This window comes from Pinus tabuliformis, chromosome J (assembly GCF_031772625.1).
Source record: "Pinus tabuliformis cultivar Carrire ecotype Pingquan chromosome J, CPIR1, whole genome shotgun sequence".
NCBI classification, from domain to species: domain Eukaryota; kingdom Viridiplantae; phylum Streptophyta; class Pinopsida; order Pinales; family Pinaceae; genus Pinus; species Pinus tabuliformis.
In genome coordinates, this window is record NC_142295.1 from 26654975 (window position 1) to 26670263 (window position 15289).

The following is a 15289-nucleotide window of genomic DNA, read 5'->3' on the forward strand; positions in this document are numbered from 1 at the left end:
ATTCTGCTCAACATTCATTCGAAGCATGTTCTCCTTCTCTTTTTCTAGCTGACTCACTTTTCGTGCCTATGGATGTTTAGTTGTTGGAAGTTTTAACTATTTCCTCAAAGCTTGGATATCTGCATTTCTACTTTTGATTATTTCTTTTGTTGCCTTTACATCTTTAGGATCCAATCCTAATTTTAAAATCAGGTGTTCAAGTCCCTTAATCTTGGTATCTTTAGCTAGATAAGACATATTTTTTGGATTCAATTGAAAATGTAGCTTATAAGCTGCCATGGAAAAAATTGTCAAAGATGTATAAATCATCTCCCCTGCTTTCTTGTGAAGATCAATCTAATCTATGGGATGAATCTGTTTAGTATCAAAAGAAAACAAAGAAGTTTTATAATCTTCAGCAGTTTTAGGCACAGGGACCTTTGGTTCCAAAAATGCTAATTGGAATTGTCCCTTTTCACTATCCAGGGTATAAAGTAATCTAGTCTGTGTTGTAGAAGTCTGTTTCCAAAATTATGCATATGTTGAAGTTTTTAGTACTTCATTCTTCTTTTTCATCTCTAAAAATCTTGAAAATATACTTTGTTGCCTTAAAGAAGGAGAAGAAGGAGAAGGATAATCTATTCTAATATCTTCAATTTGTTGCAATGAAAATGGAGATTCTCCTGTAAGAATAATTGTAGAAGGTCCTTTAGAAGTTTGAGCTTCTGAGGATTCTTCTTCATCATTATTTGTTGTCTTTCTTCTCTTCATCACTTTGAATGTTGTTTGATGTAAATCTGATTCCGATGGAGACTAAATTTCCCTTGGCCTCTTTAATTATTTTTCTATTTTTTTTGGAGTCTATCGTACTATCTGACTGGACATTACTTCTTCAACTTCCTACAAAATATTTTCCTCCCATTTTACTTTATTGGAATATTGTTGAATTTTTGGTTTTTCTATATGAACATAAGGTGTTGACTTTTGTGCAACTCTAATTGATGATATAGTTCATAGGGGATCATAAGACCAACTAAAACTCATTTTGAAATTCATCTGTTTTAGTAAATTATTTACCTCTCTCTACAACTCTTGTGTTGGCTATAAATGGGTCAACATGTGCCTTTAGTTTGAATTGGGATTTTTGTTTTCTAGAAACAAAATGAGCATCATCTACATGCATCATTTACATGATATATTCAAGTGCAAAAACTCTCATAGGGAGAAAAATTGGCAATTTGTATGGTTGAATCTCACATCCATAAATTCTAATTTCTTTAAAATTATGGTATAAATACCAGTCTCCAACCTTGGACTATTCACTTAGATGTAGAATTATTTTAATCTCAGTCGAAATCCTAGAAACTGCATCATTGTTTAACAAACAATTTTCTATATACAAGAATTGATTGACAAAATCACTAAAGGAGAATTATTCAGAAGTTTTCCTCACTAATGAGGTCTAGTGAATAACTAATTGTGGCCTGCCTGTAATATCCAACTTCTGTAAAGGAAACTTGAATCTCTTTGATTGATGATATAAGAACAAATAGACCAAAACTGAATGGTGCTTGAAAGAGCCTTCAACACTGAACTTTAAAAACTGATCATGAAATATGTCTAAAAGGAATTGGTTGTAAATGAACACAATTGAAGACTTTTTACCAGAGGAAAAGACTGATAAAAATCCTAAAATAACTCCATCGACCCATTAATCATTGGGATATCCTAACAGACAAGAAACTAGGGAATGATCTGTCTATACATATTAGGGAACATTGCAGCAGAATAGGGAGAGTTGGTCCTTGGAAATTCAGAGTTCTCTGGCATAAAAGATTAAAAAAGATGGGCTCTTTCTGAAAAGGAAAGTTTCTGGTAAATCTCCATTAATACATCAGTGGAAAAAGGGTGTAGGGATTTTTGAGAATTCAACTGAAGGGCTTGGAAAATTGACTCAAGAGTTATATAAAACAAGGTTTCATTATTTTGAGAAATGAAAACTCTTTGGCTTGGGAGATAAAAAACTTCACACCAAGTAAAAAAATCTAGAAAATGATAGGTCCAAAGGAAAATAAACTGAGGTTGTAGGGACTCCCATAATGAAAACTCATCGCTAGCATCTTGGTATTTCTGAAAAGCTCAATTGTGAAATTCATATAGGTAAAACTCACCATTGGTCTCTACAACTTTCAAATGGGTATCAACCAAAGGTAATTCGTCCAGATTAATTACAGAGGGTAATGCAGGACTCTTGATTTGGTGCACAAAAATATGCTAAAAAATGAAAGTTGTTGGAATAGCTAGAAAATGGAACCAATCGATAGATCTCATCATTCTGAATCTGAAGCAACTTTCTTTGCGGAAAACAGATGTCGTATGCTCCAAAAAACGAGTTATGATCGATTTTGGAAACAACTAAATCTTAAAAAAAGGTATTGCATAGGCTGCCTAGTCAGCAATCCGTATAGCTGACTGGGCCTGCCAACTTGGCAGGGTGGCTGGGTTCCATGGGCCAATGGCAGTGCAACACTTGGAAAGTTCTTATTGGTAATGAGTTGGCAAATTTTTATTGGAGGATGACTTGTTTGAGGTGGACCAACCACAAGTTGCCACGTGGCACCTTGGATGCCACCAAATTTTTTCTTTAAGGTTGAATTGCAACTCTAGGGATTTGAACACATGACCTCGTTCGAGCAAACCGCAGGCCTCACTAACAAGTCACCACATGTTTCTTTTTAATAATGGTAGGCAACATATATTTAAATTGACCCTTGGGTGCATTTGGGGAGGGGGTCGGGCTAGGACCTAGCCCCTAGCCACTCCAACACCATGAGACCGAGGGTGGGGGGCCAAGGGCTAGGCCCTAACCCAGCCCATGCAGCCTAACGACCTAACAAATCCTCCATGTAACAGGTCTGAATACTATTAGCAGAAACCGTGAACGGAGGGATAAGGGGTCAGCCACGAGGGCCAGCCCTAGGTCCTATGGGGACACACACAACCACATGTGCGAAGAACAAGGACAACCAAATGGGAGCCAACCATGAGGGCCATCCCCAGGTCCCATGGCAACCCACACAACCGAGGGTGCATGACAACCAACAAAGCCCCAAAAACGTGGCCCCTAGCCAAGTCTTATGCAGCCACGTGACTGAAATTTTCGAGACTAGAGGCTTAATGGCTATTGGTGTCCAGGTATGAACAAATTCATCAACCCTTTCCAACTTTAATTCATCAATTCGGGTGTGTACTCTTTCCAAGGTAATGTGCAAGGCATATGCAGGAGCAAGATTACATTCTACATCAACCAAGGGTTCATGGTTAAGAAATGAAAATATCAGTGTAACAATAACATAAATGGATTGCAGAACTTAAAAAGGCATTCACAACAATCTATGTAATATGAAACAGCAATAAAGAAATAAATGTAACAAGAAAAAAACACACGAAAAGGACACACACAACATCTGATCAGAAGAGCAAGCCTAGCTCTCTGATTAGGGTTGTGATTACTCACAATCGAAGATCAAACAACAAAGTGTTATATTTTATTAATCTAAAGAAAATTGTTACAATACATCTCCTGGTTAGGCTAACCCTCCACACAGGAATGACCCTTCTTTTAGACAATACAGGGGGTGATAACATCTTCGCCCAAAACCCGACAACTACATGCCCAGAAATATACATCAGTTCAAAACAATGTTGGTGCCGAGGAAGCGAGAACAGAAATGATCCAAAACGGATTGGAAATAATTGCAAGTTGGTTATGTTGTTTTAGCACTGCTGAATGGATGTTGTGAATCCCAGAACTACCGCTATATGTTGGAAGATCAACACCTATTCTCTGGAATCTGCAGACATAACACATTTTAGTGGCTCGCATAGGTAAAACCCTCGTGACTTTACTTCATTAATTAAATATTCCAAGAGATAAAGAAAGGAGGGTCACCTCATAGATTTAGCATAATAGATACATGTTAATGGGTGTGAAAAGGATGAAAAGATGAGTCGAAATGTAAGGAAAAGGTAAGCAGATTTAGCGCCCAACATCTCCCCCCAACTAGCCTTCTGCATGCCCTCATGTAGCTCGCCGCCTTCATAAGTCTATATTGGATAGATTGTGGGCTTCGTGAAGCCGGGCGAGATCATATTCCTTTGCCATGTATGTTCCTGGAACCTTATACCCTTATAAAAGAAGAACTTCCTTCCACCAATTGTTTGGTACATTATATGCTGGGGTATAGTGTTCTACCAGAAACCAAATGACATGGAACTGGAACCGGATTCCCTTCCACCAGACCCCACATGTTTGGATACATGCCACGTATCTTGGCACCCTACTTAATGCTCGTGCAAAATTTGGTGCTCCAAATGGTTCACTATTTCGAATAGCCGTGGGTGACATCATCCACCTTTTTTGGCAACTGTTAAGGGCCTCATCTTGAAATGTGACTATTTGTTTGACACAAAGATCAATGCACCACTTTTGTGTCCTCAACATCCATTCTCTATTTCCCCCAATTTCTAAAAAGGTCTTGTGCTTATTTTACATAGTCACTGACCGCTTGTGCTCTCCTCTCATCATAAGAGGCTTCGTGGTTTGATTTGACTCAAATGTATTAGAAGCCTTCTGCCAGCTTATCTGATTGAGAGTATAAGAGGTGAGAGCCCTTAAAGGAATGTCTCTCACATATGGTATCGGATTAAACTCTTTGTCTACCCACAGAAGGTATCCATGCATATAAAGCTCACACATCAAATGTTGAGTTGCCAAATCATGAGATTTCAATATCCGAAGGAATTGTACACCGTCCTTGGTCTTGTGACTAATTTCCTTCTTAATGCTCTCCAAACAGAAGAAAAGAAATCACTCATGCAAGAACAAAGCATAGCTAGAAGCAAGAGGGTGGCATGCCATTACCTCTTATGCTAGGTTGCACATCTATTCTTTGTTAGCCTTCAATTCTGTCACTTGTCCCTCTAGATGTTCCACCTTGAGCTGCTAATTTGTGTGCCTCAATCGCAATATGTCTATGCACTCCACATATTCAAAGATAACCTTGGATGCTTGTTCTTGGGTTCTCTTTACTTCATTCTAATATCGATTCATGGTGGATTTCCAGGTTTAAACTTTGATTTTCAAGGAAAAATCACGGCCTTCGAATAAATACTTGATAGGGTCTGTCTGGGTGGCAACAGAGGTTGTCGCCACATCATCCACCTGTGTTTCTGCTTCGGCCACTGTGGCTTTGGGCTTCTTAGCCTGCCGCCTATATTTCTTCACCTGTTTCTTTAGCTGATGCACCTATCTTCTTAGCCTCCTAACCTATGTTTTTAGTCGCATTGCATCCTTGAATTGTAGTTAATATTTATGCTTAATAGGCAGCCTTTGTTGTTCACACAAATCTATGCATTTCTGCTTGACCATCACCTCATCTGGTACCACAGCCGGTTCTGCAGGTGGTGGATTACTTGAGGGAGTATCCACAGGTTCAATTGATGGGGCTGCTCTGCTTGGTCCCTCTTCCTCGGGAGCAGCTGCTTCCTTCTTGACCACTACCTCGACCCGCTGTGAAGCTGTCTCGGTAGGTGGTGGACTCACTGGATGGGTATCCATCGGTGTTTCAGCCAACATCTCCCCTCCTGGTTCCCTTGTCTTAGAAACACATGTCTCTTCCTCTCTTCTAGGTTCCTGGGGAAGGTCTCTCTGGGAGTCTGCAGCCAACATACTTGCGGCAACTGGTCCCTTGACTGACCCATCAAACTTCAAAATAGGAGGAACGACAACGTCCTCCTCTGCGCATCGGGGAGAGTGAGACACCCTCGCCCCTCTCGAAATGGAGAAATAAGAGGGGAATTGAAAGAAGTTTTCTGCCTGGTCTATCCTGGCCCTAGCTGTGACCTCAAGCTCTTTTCCTTGATCTGCAATAGCTCCACTCTGGTTCTTCATGTATAGTGTCCTATCCCGCGGTTTTTTCAGCTTCTAGCTCCTCTTATCCTGGTCCATTTTCCTCCATTGGCTCTACGGTCGAGGCTTGTTCTTGTGGGATAGCCTCGGCCGTAATTTTGAAAATTTCTTCTACCTCAGCCTGTCGCGATACCTCTTCTCCCATTATGGTGCTGCGATTTGCTCCCTTGGCTCCACAATCGAGGTTGGTTCTTGTGGGACAACCTCAGTTGTGATGCTAATGACTTCTTCTATATCAGCCCTCTCTTATTGCAACCCTTCCCCTTCCATTGGTTCCACAGTTGAGGCTGGTTCTTGTGTAATAGCCCTGACTGTCCTTTCCGCTTCAAGTTCTATATTTTGTTCTGACTCCTCGGTTTCCATCTCCATTTCTTCTAGTTCTTCTTAATCTATCTAGTCATCTTTTGCTACTAGCCATTCCTCCATTGCTTCTGGCTCTTCCTCTCTAGCGGCTATAATAGCTGCTATTTCTTCCTCTGTAGATTCCCGGAATATTTCCCATGGGATTTGAAACTGGGCAATTGCATGCATGACCAATAGCCGAACCAACCCGTGGTTAGTGATAATTGCTGCAACATGTCGTGAATGCCGAGCGGATTGTGCCATTAGCTGGAGGCTTTTTAGCATGAAGAACGACATGTTTAATGAAAAGGATATTGACAACGGAAACCGGAGGTGAGCCAACACTCAGAAATGGTATTTGAATACAGTGGTATACCTCCCTTCGCAGGTTATGTACCTCATTACAAAACCTGCTACATCACCCCATGGGTGTGGTAATGAATTCTGGTCATATCCTCACCCTTTTTGGATGACATTCTCACCAGGTTGCAAAAATGATTCGGGGAACTTCGGGATGGAGGTTCTTCCTGAAACCATCTCTGTCCTTGCTGTGGCAGCCCGCTGACCTCTGCAGTGGCTTCCTCTATGACAAGGATTTCTATTCCTCAAACCCAAGAGCTCTCCTCTCCTAAATTGAGTGCAAATTCAATTGCAACTACTTCGTTGAACCCCCGCAACCTGTCAAGGTAAACATCCCAACCTGCATTTACAAAATTCTGTCATACTTCTATGTTATTTCGGGTGTTGGAAATAATACTGAGAGGGGGGGGGGGTGAATCAATATTATCTAATTCTTTTCAATATATCTTCCAGATATATACTTTGATTTATTCTTCAGATATTGATCATTAGATTGTATGTCAGTACCATATAATAATGAGAAAGAACAAGAAAAACAGATAATCACACCAAAGAACACCAGATATAAGGTGGAAACCCAATCTGGGTGAAAACCACCGGCTGCAATATGTCTCTATCTTCTTTCAATTAGAAACTTCTTTTACAATGATTTTGTACTGGTGCAGTCCTTTACCAGTACGCAGGCTGCAACCTGCGAGAGCTACAACCATCTCTCATTTTCCAGTCTCTCCTGGAAGGGAGCTACAACCCCCTTAGCTCTTGTACTAGCTAATCTACTAGTACGTAGGTGCTGACCTACTTCTTTTCTTCCAAGGACCACTTTTCATAAATTTTCAAACTGGATCCATGAACATCAAATAATCATCAAGTACATGTGAATCAACCAATCTCCTTTTCAATGAATCAACCAATAACTTCTCAGCATGCAGTAACCAGATCAGCAATACCAGTAATCTAAACCCAGAACTCTTCAGAAATAGATAAAAGACAGCCAACAAATATTTCAAGAAAATTCTGCAACTTCACCAATAGAAACCTGCGACTATCCGTAGCTCTTCTGTGTCTAAACTGTGCAGATCTGCACCTAGTCCTTCTTCTACTCTACGTACCTCCGCACCTACTCCTTCTACTGCACTGCGTACCTCTGCTCAGATCCGTAACTGCACTGTCTACCTGTCAGCTTACCTCCGCACCTGGTCCTTTTGTTATGTGTACCTCTGCACTATGCCTTCTGCTGCGCTGTGTACCTTGCACCAGCGCCTTCTGCTTCACTGCAGACCCCCGCACCTGCGCCTTCTGCTGCGCTGCGGACCCCCGCACCTGTGCCTTCTGCTGCACTGCGGACCTCTGAATAGAGCCAAATTAAGAGTCCTCCAATGTGCCACAGACAGTCAGATCCACATATCTAATCATGCGCCCGAGAGATCATGACCTATCAATAGGTTCGCCTTAAATTTCACCTTGATTTAGATCTAGCCTTTAAAACCGATCACCCAAAATTTCAGATCTTAAGATATTCAAATTTCACAAGTGACTAGCCAAGTGATCTCCTTTCCTTTTTATAGGCAAGTCCTTATTCACACCATGGGACAAAACCATCGAAAACCAATACAAGGGATCCAAATCAGGGTTCAATAATTTAGATCCTATACCATGGGCCAAAACCATAGGATCATGAACGTCGAGCTAAATACCATGGGCCAGACATAAGAATTCCCACGTGTGCGTGCTATCTCTGCATTGGAGTGAGTGGACTGGGGTCCACACCTTCTGTTTGGATAACCTGCAGAAATGACCACACTTGGTGAACGGCGTGCCTGCAGGTCCGCACTTTTTGAACGGTGTACCTGCGAACCCCTTATTTTTCATCATTTTGAGAGCCAAAATAGGGTTTTTCCACTTGAGTGAGTTTCCATCAAGTACAACACCTGTGCCATAGCGCCAAACCTGAATCATAATACCAACAATCTCCCCCTTTGGACTTGATGGCAACCCCAAGATCCTCAAAGTCATTCTCCCCATTTGACATCAAGGGCAAAGGGCAGACCAAGATATTCTCTTCCTTTGCTGTCCGTACTCCCCCTGAGTACCTGCTGAAATTTCTGAATGAGCTCCCCCTGACTATAGACCAGATCTACAAAAGAAAAATTCTTTAAGAAGAACCATAATCTACTATACACCATACATGACCTTGACAAGAGAGATAGAGACATATTAGCAGCAATATTCAGATCAGCATCCATGTTCTCCTTCTGTACTTTCTCCTCCAAGATCTTCTACCATAATGCCAACAATGCATTATTAGAAGAATATATGCTCCTCCTGAACCTGTGCCATTCGATCTTCGACCAATCCATAACCCAACAAATGTATGCGTATACCCCATATGAAACTCGTGTACAACCAACAATCTCTGAAACAGATGAGATTCAATAACAAGATGATGCATCAACTACCCCCAACTTTTGCCTGAGGTATTCAAAGGTCTCCATGGGCAATGGTTTGGTGAGTATATCAGCAACTTGTTCCCTAGAAGGAACATACTCCAACTTGACCTTTTTTTCAATCACTTGTTCCCGAAGAAAATTATATTTTATAGGTATATGCTTGGTCTTTCAATGCATGACTGGGTTCTTTGAAATGCTGATAGCACTTGTATTATCACATAGGATGGAGATAGGTGGTGTGCAAGTGATTTGAAAATCCTGCAAGGTGTGCATCATCCAAAGGAGTTGAGTGCAACAAGATGTAGCAGCTACATATTCCGCTTCAGTTGTAGATAAAGCAATCGAACTCTGTTTCTTGCTGAACCAAGATACTAATCTGGAACCCATAAAGAATGCACCACCACTTGTGCTCTTCCTGTCATCCACGCTTCCAGCCCAATCTGCATCTGTATAAGCATGAAGTGTGGGATATGTATCTCTAGGATACCATAAGCCATAGTTTTGAGTTCCTTGAAGGTACTTGAAGATTCTCTTAACTGCCTGAAGATGAGTTTCCTTGGGATTTGCTTGAAATATTCCAACTATTCCCACTTCATGCATGATGTTTGGTTGGGTACCTGTCAAATAAAGTAGACTTCCAATCATGGATATATAGGTTGGTTGATGAACTGCTGCTGATTCATCATTTTCACTGAGGCTGCATCTTGTAACCATAGGGGTACATACTGGTTTTGAATCTTCCATGCCATACTTCTTCAAGATCTACTTGAGGTATTTAGTTTGAGACAAAAAGATACCACCTTCATTTTGTTGAATTTGTAGACCAAGAAAATATGTCAGCTCTCCAAGTAATGACATTTCGAATTCTTTCTGCATCACCAAGGCAAAGCTTTGACTCATAGTTTCTTCATTGCTGCCAAAGATAATATCATCTACATACACAACAAGTATTAGCAATTTGTCATTTTCAATTTTTATATAAATATTGCTATCTGTTGATCCCTTTGAAAAGCCTTGTTGATGAAGATATTTGTCCAAATGGTAGTACCAAGTCCTTGGAGCCTGTTTAAGACCATAAAGAGACTTTTTTAGTCTGCATAAAAGATTGGGATCATTCCCAAGAATGAAACCATCTAGTTGCTCAATGTACACCTCTTCTTCTAAGTCTCCATTCAGAAAGGCTGATTTCACGTCCATTTGAAATACTTTGAACTTCTGAAAGCTTTAGAGAGCAAGGAACATTCCGATGGCCTCAAGTCTAGCAATGGGAGCAAAAGTTTCTTCAAAGTATATTCCTTCTTGTTGAGCATACCCTTTACAAACAAGTCTGGCCTTGTTTCTGATTACTCCCCCATTTTCATTCAACTTATTTTTGAAGATCCATTTTGTCCCTATGACATTCTTATCTTTTGGTCTAGGAACCAACTCCCAAGTGTTGTTCTTTTTGATCTTCTCAAGTTCTTCATCCATTGCCTTGACCCAGCATTCATCTTTGCATGCCTCTCTTACATTTTGTGGTTCAGTGGAGGAGAGTAATGCCAAATAGCTTGAAGCTTCTGCAGTTGTTCTTCTTGTTTGTACGCCTGCCTCCTTTTGCCCCAAGATTTGAGATTATGGATGATTCTTTTGAACATACCTGGATGGAGTCTTCTCTTCTATCCTTATCTTTTCCTCTCGTGCCTCTTGAGGTTCTTCTTCATCATTAGTCTGATTTGAAGGATGATCTTCATCCTCCTCGATATTTTCATAATTTACTTTTCTAGGAATGTTTCCTTCTTCATCAACCACTACAACAATGTTGTCAACTATTCTTCCAAGTCTTTTGTTGTAACACTTATATGCTTTGCTGTGAGGAGAGTAACCAAGGAGAATCCCTTCATTTGCTCTAGGTTCAAACTTGCCAAGATGTTCATCATTATTCTTAATATAACATTTGCTTCCAAAGATTTTGAAATGTTTTACCGAAGGAGTCTCACCATACCAAAGCTCATGAGGATTTTGAGTGCTGTTCACCCAGACATTTGTTTTGTTGAGAATAACGACCACAGCAAATGCAACTTCACCCCAGAAGGTTGCGGGAGTTCCAGATTCGTCAAGCATTACACGAGCCATTTGTTGAACTGTTCTATTCATCCTTTCCACTACTCCATTTTGCTGAGGAGTCCTAGTTGTAGAGAATTCCCTTCTTATTCCATGTTCTTCACAAAAATTGAAAAATTCATTTGAGGTAAACTCCCCACCTCTATCAGACCTGAGGCACTTAATTTTGTGATCTGATTCGTTTTCAACCAAGGCTTTGAAAGATTTGAATTTTTCGAAGGCTTCGTCTTTGTGCTTCATAAGTCCTATCCAAACCATCCTGGAGAAGTCATCAATGAATAATATAAAGTATTCTTCTCCTCGAGGTGACCTTTTCCTAGATGATCCACATACATTTGTATGGACTAGTTCAAGAGGCCTGCTAGCTGATCCTTCCTTCTCAGGGAAGTTAGTTCTGGTTTGCTTACTAAACTGACATGATTTGCATATTGTATTGTCTGGAATTCTGATGTCTGGAAGACCATGAACTGCCTGATATTTTCATGCTTTCCTTATCTGTGAAAAGATTAGATGCCCCAACCTCCGGTGCCATAACCAGTGTTCATCATTCTTGCTCAAATAGCATTGTTGTTGTCCTTCTTCAAATATGTATAAATTATTTGGAGTTCTTATGCCTTTGATCACTGTTTTTCCTGTATCAAGATCACGAACACTACATCCATTTGATCGAAATATTACCTCAGTTCCTTGATCGCACATCTGACTGATACTCAGTAGATTATGCTTCAAGCCATCAACATACAAAACATTTCTAGCCTTGACTTTCTCTTTCAACTGAACAGTGCCTTTTCCTTTTATGACTGCAGGGGTATCATTTCCAAAAGAAACTACCTTTCCTTTTTCTAAAGCACTATATGATTGAAGTTTTTATTTATCACCTATCATATGCTTCGAACATCCACTGTCGATGTACCATTGATTTTCCCGTCCTTCTGCATATAAAGCTATCCCACATATTTCTGGTTGCGGTTCCTTCATTCTCCATGTTCTGGCATTTGAGGTTTGTTCCTTCTGAGTTTTTTTCCGAAACCTGCTCCTGCATTCAGACTCTTCATGACCGAAGTTATTACAAATAGAACATTCAATTTCACTTTCAAGGGCGGAAAAGTTGTTATAGGTCCTTTTCGTGATTCCAATCATACTTCTTTGTTTTTGAGCTTCTCTAGCCATGATTGTCTTATAGGCAACACATTCAGCTGCTTTGTGACCAAAGTTATGGCAAGAGAAACATTGGCCATTGAAAAAACTCCTGCGATTATCAAATCTATCACCCAACCGATTGTAGTTTCTACTTGTTAGACACCTAATCCTAAAGGGTTAGTGTGGAAGCCGAAAAGACTAAGCAGTCCAAGAGACCTTGGGATCTGAAACCCAAGAGTCACAACATTGTATTATAAATGTACATCTCCTGTTAATAAAAAAATGAACTCACATGATTTATCTTTCCCATTCTTTTCTGTCCATGTGTGTTTAACATGGTATCAGAGCCACTTGTTTTTCTGTGGCCTGTTATGTGCATGTCAGTCCTGCACTTCTGCCCATTACCCATAAAGCTCCATTAATTCATTGTTTGCCAGAAATCTGCTGACTCTGGCTATTTTTAGCCTCTCTGTCTGACCCTGGAAATCATACCTGCGCTCTCTCTCTTCTGCGTTACTTGCGCCCTCTGTCCTTTAAATTATGCCTGCGCTCTTTACTGTTTTTAAAAGTTCTGTAAAAAAAAAAAAAAAAAGCGTTGTCCTGACAATTTAAATTTCTTTAGCTGTCACTGTCATCTGACTGTTCGCAGAATACGCAGAACCGTTGCATCAACGTCAAACAAATCTTGCCCGGCAATGATGGTTCAAACATAGAGCGTTACAACAATGGCGATGGCCCTGAGCATCAGGAAATGCAGGGATTTAGCGGATTTTATTATAACAGAGACTATTTTTTCGCTGCGGAAAGGAAAGAAATATTAATACACAGCCAGAACGGGAAGGAATGGAGGTGCATTAAAGTCGGAGGCGACCTCCCTACAAGAATGGTATGCCGATATTTAATGGTTGTCTATGTTATGAATATGCTGGAGTGTTGGTGTGACTGTGTCGTATGGTCTGCGTTCTAAACAACGTTTTACATAAGATGTATTGAAATTTGGTATTTTTATATATAATGTGTTCCGACTTCGCTGTGGTATCTACTGTAAAGTACCACCTTTGATTTTCATGATGCTGGGTTGAAGTTTGAATAAGCATTTGTAAGGGTTAAAAATTCCATGACTCCAAGCTAGAGGCGACCCCTGAACGTTGAACACGTTGCTGGAACCACCCATCGTCTTTCTCTTCACACCGGGTTATTCCATACATTCCATGTATTTCAACGTTGTCCATACGATACGTTGAATCTGCCGCTCCTACCACCGGTTCTCAAACATATATCTGACCCCGGCGAGGTGGTTGTTTGAATCTGCACATATCACAGTGGAACAACTATTGTATCATATACCTGAAAGCAACACAGGCAGTAATGTCGCACGCGGCTTGGTAATCTACCGTTTCACATCCGGTATTACCTCTGCTGGGTCTAATTACAATCTGTTGCCTCTACTGTCACTGGCTGGACGACGAATAGCAACAGATCCCTAGTCAACAGTTTTTTCTTCAGTGTTGTATGAGTTTTGAGGTTGATATCGCAGATCAAGGTTCTGTTCGGAGTAGAGATTATACTGCACGGGAGACTACGGAAGATCGTATGTTCGAATCTCAGCAACGTCAACGATCTGAGGCCGACCCACAAGTATCTCTGGAAGCCTACCACGCTCTGATACCAGTGTAACTGTTCATATATATGCGTGTGAAAAGTTGTCCAGACGTGCGTTATTCAATCCTGTAGCTTTAATTGCAAAGGCTTTGTACAAACTCTCTTTTGTTATTCCTCCGACAATTAGATTTGGAAGTTGATATTCAAGCCTTGAGAACAGGCGTAGAATCTCACTATGTAATCTAGATGTTGAATATGCATATACCCTGAAATTTGTCTCCACAACCACAAATCCCTCAGCTGCTTTCCGGGATGATGAATCTGAGAGGTTCGATGCTAGACTTGTAGCCAACTTTGTAGGTATAAACCATTTCTCTTTCATACCCTGCTGAAATCGCACTAAGCCAAGTACAACAAGTTCCTCCACAGCCTTCAGTTGCGTCTTTGTGAGTGTATTGACATTGTAAGCTTGACCAGTGGCATGGAAACTAAGCTCAAATAGAAAAGAAATTAAGTCTGCGGCATCAACTCCTCTATCCTCAGCTGTTGAGATGTACTCTCTAATGATCTGCCAGAGTTGAGAACTTGTTTCCATCAGCAGAAACTGGAAACCATTCTCCATTAACCTCGGTGCTTCCTTTTCCCTCAAACTCAAGAGGCCAGCCCGTTGGCAAATTTTCAACATAGAAGGGCTAAAAGGTTCAGAAGTGCTTTCTTCAAAGCCAAAGCTTTAATTGCAAAATTTTTAATAGATCTTTTGGAGTTGGGGCTATCGTGCAGCGCTCCTCCTTTTTTTGAGATAATGGTGCTGACAAAGACCTGAATGTTGTATGCGTTGTTCCTTGTTATTTGAGATAGCGGTGTTTCAGAACGAGGCTATCGTGCAGTGCTCCTTTTGCTGTGGCTTGTATTAATGCGTGGTTTATATGTGCGCTAAATCTGTATATGTGCGCTGTGGTTACATTGACTAGCATATGTTTTGAATGCGCTGTCCCATTGAACTATGGCTTGAATGATGCTGATGATTGACCAGCATATATATATATATATATATATATTGACCATCTTGTTTGAATAAATTCTTTGCACGTGCCAATGAGGAGGCTTTCATACACTTGCTGGAGAGTATTCTTGTACACAGGATTTAGTTTGAGAGCACTGGGAGTAGTGTGGGCATAGATATTTCTTAAGAGTGATTTTTGTCAGAACTTGAAAGTAAGAACAACATTCAGTTCAAATTTATGGTGGTAATTGTACAGTTGGGAATCTTATAATTATTAAAACATTCAGCTAGACTGCCTGTCCTTGAACAGCTGTACCTTGTAACAAAATACTTGAGAGGCAGGAA

The 15289-nt window shown here is 40.5% G+C and overlaps 1 pseudogene; it reads right to left on the reverse strand.

Moving 5' to 3' along the window:
- Positions 1–13918: 13918 nt before the first annotated feature.
- On the reverse strand, positions 13919–14563 carry LOC149225256 (general transcription and DNA repair factor IIH subunit TFB2 pseudogene; annotated as a pseudogene).
- Positions 14564–15289: the final 726 nt, after the last annotated feature.